This window comes from Centropristis striata, chromosome 17, assembly GCF_030273125.1.
Source record: "Centropristis striata isolate RG_2023a ecotype Rhode Island chromosome 17, C.striata_1.0, whole genome shotgun sequence".
Lineage (NCBI taxonomy): Eukaryota > Metazoa > Chordata > Actinopteri > Perciformes > Serranidae > Centropristis > Centropristis striata.
The window spans coordinates 16,765,928-16,775,941 of record NC_081533.1 but is presented as its reverse complement, the minus strand read 5'-3'; positions in this window follow the sequence as shown (position 1 = coordinate 16,775,941).

Below are 10,014 nucleotides of genomic sequence, written 5' to 3'. Positions count from 1 at the left end.
CGGCAGGAGAGAGACGAGTCAAATACTTTCCATGTCTACAAAAGTAGTTTAGCTCTATGGAGTCTTGGGCTATTTTGTCCATTTTTAAATCATTTTCATGTCTTTTTGTGTCTTTTTTGGTAATTTTGTGTCTGTTGGTGTGTCTTTTTTAGTCATTTTGTGTCTTTTTTTAGTCATTTTGAGTCTTTTTTTGTCTTTTTGTGTCTTTTTTAGTCATTTTGTGTCTTTTTTTGTTATTTTGTGTCTTTTTTGGTAATTTTGTGTCTGTTTTGTGTATTTTTTTTAGTTATTTTGTGTCTTTTTGGTCATTTTGTGTCTGTTTTTTTTTGGTCTGCTCTGTTTTTACGTCTGGATGTGATGATGCTTTGGCGCTTCTGGAGACTCCGGAGGGTTAAGCGATGGAATTGGCTTTGTTTTGCGTTCCAAGGCAACTCCTTGAGGGCAGATTCTGCCACAACTGTGCAAAGTCTTTGTCTGAATGATGTTTCAACACCGCCAGGTAGTCAAATCTCTGACTCTCTCAGATGCAAGAGGACGATACTTAACACCTGCCCTGCAGCCAAATACTTGCATGTACAAGTATCCCAGTGAGATTTGGAAATATGCAAATGATCCTATTTGGTAATACTGTTACTGACCTGCTGAAGAATTTGTTTAAAATGGCCTGGTTATCATCAAACCATTGGAGGTGTTTTTCTACTCGGGGAGAGAAAGCTGTCTTGTCAGAGTGACAACCTCTGGGTGGACGAACTCCAAAGCCGGAGGGATATTTTGCTGAATCAATTGAACCTAAAATCTTTGAAACAAAGCCTGGGGTCTGTTGAGGTTCACAGCGGTAACAATGGATTCCAATGGCGGCAAGTTTCCACCTTTCCTGGTGGAAGTGTTGCACTCAGAAAAATAAAACTGCATATTACTTAACTCTATGGAGTCTTGGACTATTTTGTCCATTTTTGAAAACCTTTTCATGTCTTTTTTGTGTCTTTTTGGTCACTTTGTGTCAGTTGTTGTGTCTTTTTTTAGTTATTTTGTGTCTTTTTGTATGTCTTTTTTTTAGTTATTTTGTGTCTTTTTGTGTCTCTTTTTGTCATTTTGTGTCTTTTTTGTCATTTTGTCTCTTTTTTGTCATTTTGTGTCTTCTGTGTCTTTTTTGGTGATTTTTTTGTCTTTTTTTCTAGTCATTTTCTGTCTTTTTTGGTCATTTTTGTGTCTTTTTTTGACGTCATGAAGAAGTCGTGCTTTGGCGCTTTTGTGGACTCCAGAGGGTTAAAACACTTAATATTGCTCTTAAGGCATTTCCAGACTCATCTAACTATGAATGCCCCCAAAAAAATATCTGTTGCACTGTGAAAAATACTTTCTCAAGTTGCAACTCCATTTATCTCCTATCCAGGAAGCCAGAAGTCACGTAAAGTTATCTTTCTTTTACCTACTATTTAACGGATTGCTTTTAAATTTGGTACAATTCACAGATACAAGATGAAGAATGAGCCTCTAGGGCCCCTTCAGAGACCACAGATGTGTAGTAGTAATTTTTTATCCACACATATGCAGCAGATTCTTCCAATATCATGGACCCTAGCCCACCCTTGCACATGTCTTCACAACCAAAAGATAGATTGGCGCGAAATTTGGTCCAGATATTCACGGTACCCAAAGGATGAACCCAAAAGACAGTGAACCTCCTGACTTTTCTTCTTGCTCCACCAATGATGTGGGTTTTAGTTAAATGTCTATAAAACCTTGTTTATGCTCCCTTTAACTTCAAAAATGTCAATTTTAAACCATCAAAAGTCAGAAGTTTCAAATGACAACAAATGTTGCGATGGTGGAGGAGGTTTTAATAATATACCTGTTGAGGAAGAGGTGGATGTAGCGCTGTAGATGATGGCGGGATATCATTACATTAACCGCGACATGTAAACAAAGACAAAAACAAAAGTTCCGCCAATGTTTAAATACCCGTTGTGTCTTATGGTCATGTCTCATTGAACTCTCTAAAACTGTAATCACAGCAAAGATCAAAGGCTTTGATCAAAGCAGAGCAATCAACAGAATTAACTGCCACCAACTGCCAATGTCCCAGAACAGCGACAGCAGCCAGAGGTGGACGGACTGGAATTTCTGGCCTCGAACAGAAAGCATTTTTGGCAAAACCATAATACCTATCATTGATCCGACTTCACTTTGAGCGTTCTGAGTTCTTCCTGAACAGCTACATATGTTTTTTGTGAAGAAAAATGAAGAAATAGCTTTGTAAGAGCGATCTGAAGAACTGTTAAATATGCTTTTCTACAGAAATCTTCCTGCGTTTTTAATATGGGAGCCAATGAGGCTGTTGGTGCATGTTGGTGGCGCATCTGTGCGTCCTACGCCCAAACTATAACTCTGACAGCTTTACCAGAGGATTTTAAAGCGAGAAGTCAAATTTTCCTATGTTTCTATGTATAAATAATTTCTGTAGAGTGGAATTTGCGGCCTGGAGTGCAGTTTTCAAATGTATTTTTTGACAATTTTTTCTCTCCCTCTACACTCTGGTGATGATGTCACACACTGTGACACGAACATTCCGTGCAATACACACCCATTATAATTTCAGAATTTCTCCAAAAATGTTCATGGTCATTGAACAGGGATTGATAAAAAACTATATGACCTATCGAAACGTGGATTAATACACCGATACACAAGACTTGTGTCTACTGTTTAAAGTTTAAATGGAGTCTCTAGGTGAAATTATGCCGGAGAAGCAGATGTTTGAAAATCTCCAATTATTGTTCTTTTTCGCTCATTTTTTTTCAGCCGTCCCATTCATTTCAATGCAAAATTTTGGGCAGTTTTTCGCGACTTACGTCGTGAAAAATTCGTATTCCTTAGAGAAAAGTAATAGCACACCAATCCCGATCAAACCGCATGTTATGATATATAATTTGTCCTGCAACTCTTCAAGTTGTAGGACTAGTAGCAGGACGAAATTGTGTCCGGAAGAGGAAGAAGAAAAAATCCACAGTATAACAATAGTGCTCGGGGCTATTAACGGGCAATATTGACATATTTCACCAACTGGCGGGTCAAACGAGCGGAGGATTTCACCCAGGGTAGTGGGGTTCATGTCCTGTGTGAAAACAAGAATCAATCATTTTAACTTAAGTTATGTGAATCACGTTTTTGAACGTAACTTATATTTTTTGCGTAACTTGCGGTAGTAACATGACCCTTGTAACTACTTCACTTCTGGCATTTATGTACATTTATTTACTATTAAAACTGTCTTTTTATAACGCCTTACCAGGAAGTTCTTTGCCCTAAACCTAGGTCAGTGGTTTTACAACATAAATCCACAGAAACTGCAGCCTTTTTTACACCGTTAGATGATACGTACCTTTGGCCGTAATTTGTGGCACTGACACACGACCTCTTCTGCCGTTTATGTTGGAGAACTTGTTGAATACCTGCAACTTGATGTTATTGCTTCAGCCTGCTCAGTGCTAATTCACAAATGTTGACGTCCAAACACTAAATTAGGATGTTGAAAATGGAAAATGTTTTCATTGTGAGCATGCTGACTCCATGGCTACACATCATGTTGAAGTAAATCAACATGTAATCTTTCTTCTTCACTCTCAGTTACCAAGGTAACAAAAATAAAGCACAGCCTCTTGTGGCTCATTCCTTAAACAAAAAGGTTGATGAATGCATTCTCCACTCTGCAGATCACTTAGATTTATGAATTTAGAACCAGTAGCCAACGGTACCCTCATAAAGTAGACTAATAGGTGCACTCAGCAGCCTTGAAATGTCTTGTACCCACATGATGCTGAAGATATAAAGGTATCAGAACAGGGTCAAATAGAGTTTCCAGGTTTTTGTTTTTCACTTTCTTTGGCTATTTTGTTATGTAGGAAAATTCATGCAACCACACATGGTTCTTTTCTGCCAATGGCTCCCTTTATATCCAAAGCTGGAAGCTGCAATAGTTGGTGAAACACATTTCTTAAGGGCACGTTAATGCAAGTTGAAAGAAGGGCACCACTTTCCCAGACAGTCAAACACTGGAACCAGCCGTCTTGTAGGTACAGGCCAATATCTTTAACCCTTAGGCTGCTGCCACTGATTATATGAATGGCACTTTACCGTGTTGTGTGTGGAAGGTCCCTTTATTGGTCCAGCTGGAGCTTTGTTTTACTTGTTTCTATGGCGACGTTAACAAAAAGAACGGCAGCTGCTACCGGAGCATTTATTATCTGCCGTGTTGTTGTTACCGGAAGAAGTGGAAATGTTATGTAATGTAATTTTGTGTCTTTTTTTTGTAATTTTGTCTTTTTTTGGTAATCTTGTGTCTTTTTTTGGTAGTCTTGTGTCTTTTTAATTAAATAATTTTGTCTTTTTTAAGTGATTTTGTGTCTTTTTTGGTAATTTTGTGTCTTTTTTGGGTAATTTTGTGTCTTTTTTGTCATTTTGTGTCTTTTTTAAGTAATTTAGTGGGTTTTTTGGGTAATTTTGTGTCTTTTTTTGGTAATTTTGTGTCTTTTTTGGTAATTTTGTGTCTTTGTTTTAGTAATTTTATCTTTTTTGAGTAATTTTGTGTCTTTGTTTAAGTAATTTATGTCTTTTTCCAATAATTTGTTTATTCTCTTTTTTTAAGTAATTTAGTGGGGGTTTTGTGTCTTTTTGGTAATTGTGTGTCTTTTTCCAATAATTTGTATATTTTTTGGGTCATTTTGTGTAAAATGTAAAAACTAAATTACATAAAAATGTAATTTAGTGGGGGGGGGGGGGGGGGGGGGGGGGGTTGGTCATTTTGTGTCTTCTTCAAGTAATTTAGTGGGGTTTTTTTGGTCATTTTGTCTCTTTTTTTGGTCATTTTGTGTATTTTTTAAGTAATTATATTTTTTTTCTGTCATTTTGTGTATGGTTTTTTAGTAATTTTGTGTCTGTTTTTTTGGTCATTTTGATGGGCCCCCCAGGTTATTTGAGTTTGAGACCCCTGCTTTAGAGGTTCAGTGTTTGAACATTTATTCCAATCACATCTGTCCGAGTTTAAATCAAAGCCATCTGAGTTTGTATTAAAAGTACACATCCATATATCTGAGCTATGTTGTTCTGGCACACCACTGAAAGACGAGATAGAGTGGAATATTGGTGCAAATGTCTGTAGGCATCAGGAACGGAGAAAGAAAAACAAATCTGCCAAAAATCCAGTGATGAAACACTCATCATGGAATCATGGAATATTTTGCAAGTGAATGTCTTTCAAATGTATATTTACTGCAAGTATTTTGCAATAAAAAGAACATAACGCTGCTCTTGTCTACATTTTTATGGAAACAATATGGATCAAAAGATTTCACTGAATGTGAAAAAGGGTTTACAACCTTGAGTTCCCTTCAGGTCAGCTTACAAATGTTGACTTATTTTAATGTAACATAAGTATGTAACTTTTTTGACTACGTAACAAACTTAATTAACATATAACATAATATTCTACATCATCTGCATAACAATGTCATAGAGCCTTAATGTCCAATAGTTCAGTAACGTAAACTAAGTAGTGTAAACAAAGAAACCTATTCTCTGCACAATTGTTGTTAAAACAAAATCCATTTAAAATCACTTCTGATTTGTGCAAACTGTAAAAAAGCCAATAATTTAAGACATGGAATTGATGTTATATCTTAAGCTTGATTAAAATATACCTACAACGGTAGTGTATGGCGTTAATTTACATGTAATTTACATATATTAAATCATACATAAATAAGATTTTTACATCTTGTGGATAAGCACCAATTAGCTCACATGAAATGTGGATACATTGAATGTAGTTGCGTTTACTGTTCACTAACAGACAAAGAGATGAAGTATACTGCCATTTCTTTCGCATTACAGTATAGAAACCCTCCTGATGTATCCTCTGTGTATCATCACACCCCCTCCCTCAGCTTCAGCCCCCTCGTTTTCTGGCAGCCGACCACCTGACAACACAAGGAGCATTTCTCCAGATGTGTGTGTGTGTGTGTGTGTGTGTGTGTGTGTGTGTGTGTTCTTGTCACATAGTGAGGACCAGAACACGTTTTTAATCAACAGAGTGAGGACATTTTTGCAAAGTGAGGACATTTCGGCTGGTCCTCACATCTTTTAAGGCTTTTTTGAGATTTCAGACTTTGTTTTAAGGGTTAAAGGTTACATGATAATGAGAATTAACTGAAACTGTATTGTGTGGTTACAAAACGAACTAAAATTATAGTGAAAAAATGTCCTTAGTTTTCGTCTTTGTCAACTTTTTTCATACATAATGAAGATGGATAAGACAAAGGAAATAAAGGCAAAATTTACTGTGACCTCTTTTAGATAGATAGATAGATAGATAGATAGATAGATAGATAGATAGATAGATAGATAGATAGATAGATAGATAGATAGATAGATAGATTACTTTATTCTTCGGAAATTCGGTTGTCACAGCAGTCCGGTATTCAAGTACAATAAAATACAATAGAATAAAATACTAAGGTAGAATAAATAAAAACAACAATAGAAAAAAAACACAGAATACAACATGGACACTTAAGAAGTTACAAAAAAGAAGATCAGTTGGTAGGTTGGCAAGATGATGGTAATTATACTGATGGTTTTAATCTCCCACCCAACAAATACCCCATTACAAAAAACTAACACTATAAAAACTAAACTAAAACTAAAGCATTAAAAAAAAACCTGAAACTAATGAAAAATCCTAAACTATTTTAACCTTGTAAGGGAATTCACTGTTCCAATGAGGGTCCTCACAAAGGTAGAAGTACAAGAATGTGTGTGTGAGTACTGTGTGTGTGTGTGTGTGTGTGTGTGTGTGTGTGCGGTGTGGGGTCCCCCTGACACCACAGCTGTCCGCCCAGCCCTGCAGTTTATCTGTGTGAACGTGTGTGTGAGTGTGTCAGTCCGTTGGTGTCCCATGGTGAGAAAACATAATAGTGATCAGCGGTGGGAGTTAAAAGTTCAAGCTAAGCATTCCATGACATATTATTTGTCCAAGCCAAGGAACTATCACACACTGAGGCCAGGTCAGCGTGCGTTTACTGTGTTCTGTTTGTGTGCATATGTGGCTAAAATTAACGGCAACATTTTGTGCGTTTTTGTTGAAAAAACTTTTAAAACAACAGCTAGAATGTTTAAGTTTGAGAGTAAAATTTGTGGGATTTCTTTGTAGCTTTTGTTTACCTGTAAAAGCCAAAAAAGACACAAAAAAGACACAAAATGACCAAAAAAGACACCAAAAGACACAAAAAAGACACAAAATGACTAAAAAAGGACAAAAAAGACACAAAATGACTAAAAAAAAGACACAAAATGACAAAAAAAGACACAAAATGACAAAAAAGACATAAAATGACCAAAAAAGACACAAAATGAGAAGACAGAATAACAAAAAAAAACCTCAGAAGACACAAAATGCAAGAAAGACACAAAAAAGAAACAAAAAAGACACAAAATGGCTAAAAAAAGACACAAAAGACACAAAATTACCAAAAAAGACACGAAATGACTGTAAATCTTTAATAAGTCTAAATGTTAACCTGGCTAAGAGCCCATAGCCTTGCTAGCAGCTCAAATGCTAACAACAGCATACAATTACTAACATGCTGATGTTAAGCAGGCTAAAAAGAAAGCCAATGCCAAAGTGTCTTAGGTCTGCATTCTTTCTAATTGCCAGCAGGGGACTTTTGTCTTTTTTGTGTCTTTTTTAGTTAGTTTTGTGTCTTTTTTTAGTCATTTTGTGTCTATTTTAAGGCATTTTGTGTCTTTTGTTTTCTTTTTTTGGTTACTTTGTGTCATTTTTGTGTCTTTTTAGTTATTATTATTTTTTTTTTTTCATAATTTTGTGTCTTTTTTGTGTCTTTTTTTAGTTATTTCGTCTTTTTTTAGTCATTTTGTGTCTATTTTAAGGCATTTTGTGTCTTCTGTTGTCTTTTTTTAGTTATTTTGTGTCTTTTTTGTGTATTTTTTAGTTATTTTGTGTCTTTTTTAAATCATTTTGTGTCATTTCTGTCTTTTTTTGGTCATTTTGTATTTTTTTTTGTAATTTTTGTATTTTTTTTAGTCATTTTGTGTCTTGTTTTGATCATTTTGTGTCTTTTTTAGTCCTTTAGTCCAACATAAAATGTTTTTGTGTCTTTTTTTGTTATTTTGTCTTTTTTTAGTCATTTTGTGTCTATTTGAAGGCATTTTGTGTCTTTTGTTGTCTTTTTTTAGTTATTTATGTGTCTTTTTTAGTTATTTATGTGTCTTTTTTAAATCATTTTATGTCATTTGTGTCATTTTGTGTCTTTTTTGGTAATTTTTGTATTTTTTTAGTCATTTTGTGTCTTTTTTTGGTCATTTTGTGTCTTTTTTAGTCCTTTACTCCAACATAAAATGTGATTTTGAATCTTTTTTTGCTTCCAAACCACACTATCATGCTCAATAAAGATTTTTAAATGTTGCAAATGTGAACAAAGGTGTCAAATATAACATATAAGAGAGTTACATCCAGTTCTATCGTTTTATACTAAATCTATTTGAGCTTGTCTCCAGTTTTACTTGGTATATCATCATCAAACTGAAACTGGCCTCATGGAGTTTACAGCCAGAACTTTAGAGGTAAATTTACAGTAGGGCTCCACGCTGCTTTGTTTTCTAGTCTGGATGTCATGAAGAAGTCTTTTGGAGACTCCAGAGGGTTAACCAGTCCCTGAAGCAGCCAACAGCAGTAGCCCCCAGCTTCGTCCCCCACTGTGGTACTCAACATTTGCTCATTAGCACCAAACACAAATTACAGCTGACACTGACAGAATAATCATTAATAATAGACGAGCAAATATAAAAACATAATGATGGCACTGGATGAAAAGTTAGGGGATCACTAAAATGATTACAAGTCACGGATGTCTGTGTCTAATTTCCATTGAAATCCAGCTAACAGTTGTTGAGACATTTCACTTAAGACCACAAATGAGAACCTCATGGTGGTTCTACAGAGAACCAGTTAAGGATCACCAAAGGCAGTGGGATTCATCGTCTGGGGAACATGGATGTTAATATGAAATTTCATGCCAGTTAAAAAATAATTCAAAGTGGACCCAAATCTGGCCAACTGCCATCCCTCCAGCTAATGTTGCTAAAAATCTCATGTCCCAACGTAAAAATGAGGGCAGAATGGAGCCTGTTTCTAGTTTTTGCCGAACTTCCCTCCTGACAAATACATATTTGTCCCACCCAGATTAAGTTGTCAACGAAAACACGCACTTCGATTCATGTGCACCCAATGACTTTATTCACCATCTGTGTTAGACAGAGAGAGAGAGAGAGAGAGAGTAAGTGCTTTTGTGTTTGTGTTGTGTATGTGTAAACCTGCATTGTAAACACATTCTCTTCATTCTGGTGTGTGTACTTTTGTGTGTAATAATGGATGACTAAGAATAATAAACTCAAACTGCTTTAACTCTATGGAGTCTTATAACGCTATTTTGCCCATTTTTAATCCTTTTCATGTCTTTGGAAGTCATTTTGTGTGTTTTTTAGTAATTTTGTGTCTTTTTTTAGTCATTTTGTGTGTTTTTGTTTCTTTTATTAGTCATTTTGTTTCTTTTTTTTGGGTCATTTGTGTCTTCTGGTGTCTTTTTTTAGTCATTTTGTGTCTTTTTCTAGTCATCTTGTGTCATTTTGTTTCTTTTTTTAGTCATTTTGTGTCTTTTTTTAGTCATTTTTTGTCTTTTTGTTTCTTTTATTAGTCATTTTGTGTCTTTTTTGGTCATTTGTGTCTTTTTTGTGTCATTTTGTGTCTGTTGTCTTTTTTGTCATTCTGTTTTTGGTCATTTTGTGTCTTTTTGGTCATTTTGTGTGTGTTTTTAGTTATTTTGTGTCTTTTTTGTCATTTTGTGTATTTTTTTTAGTCCTTTAGTCCGTCATAAAATGCTATTTTTTTAACTTTCAAAACACTATCATGCTCAATAAAGAATTTGAAATGTTGCCATTGTG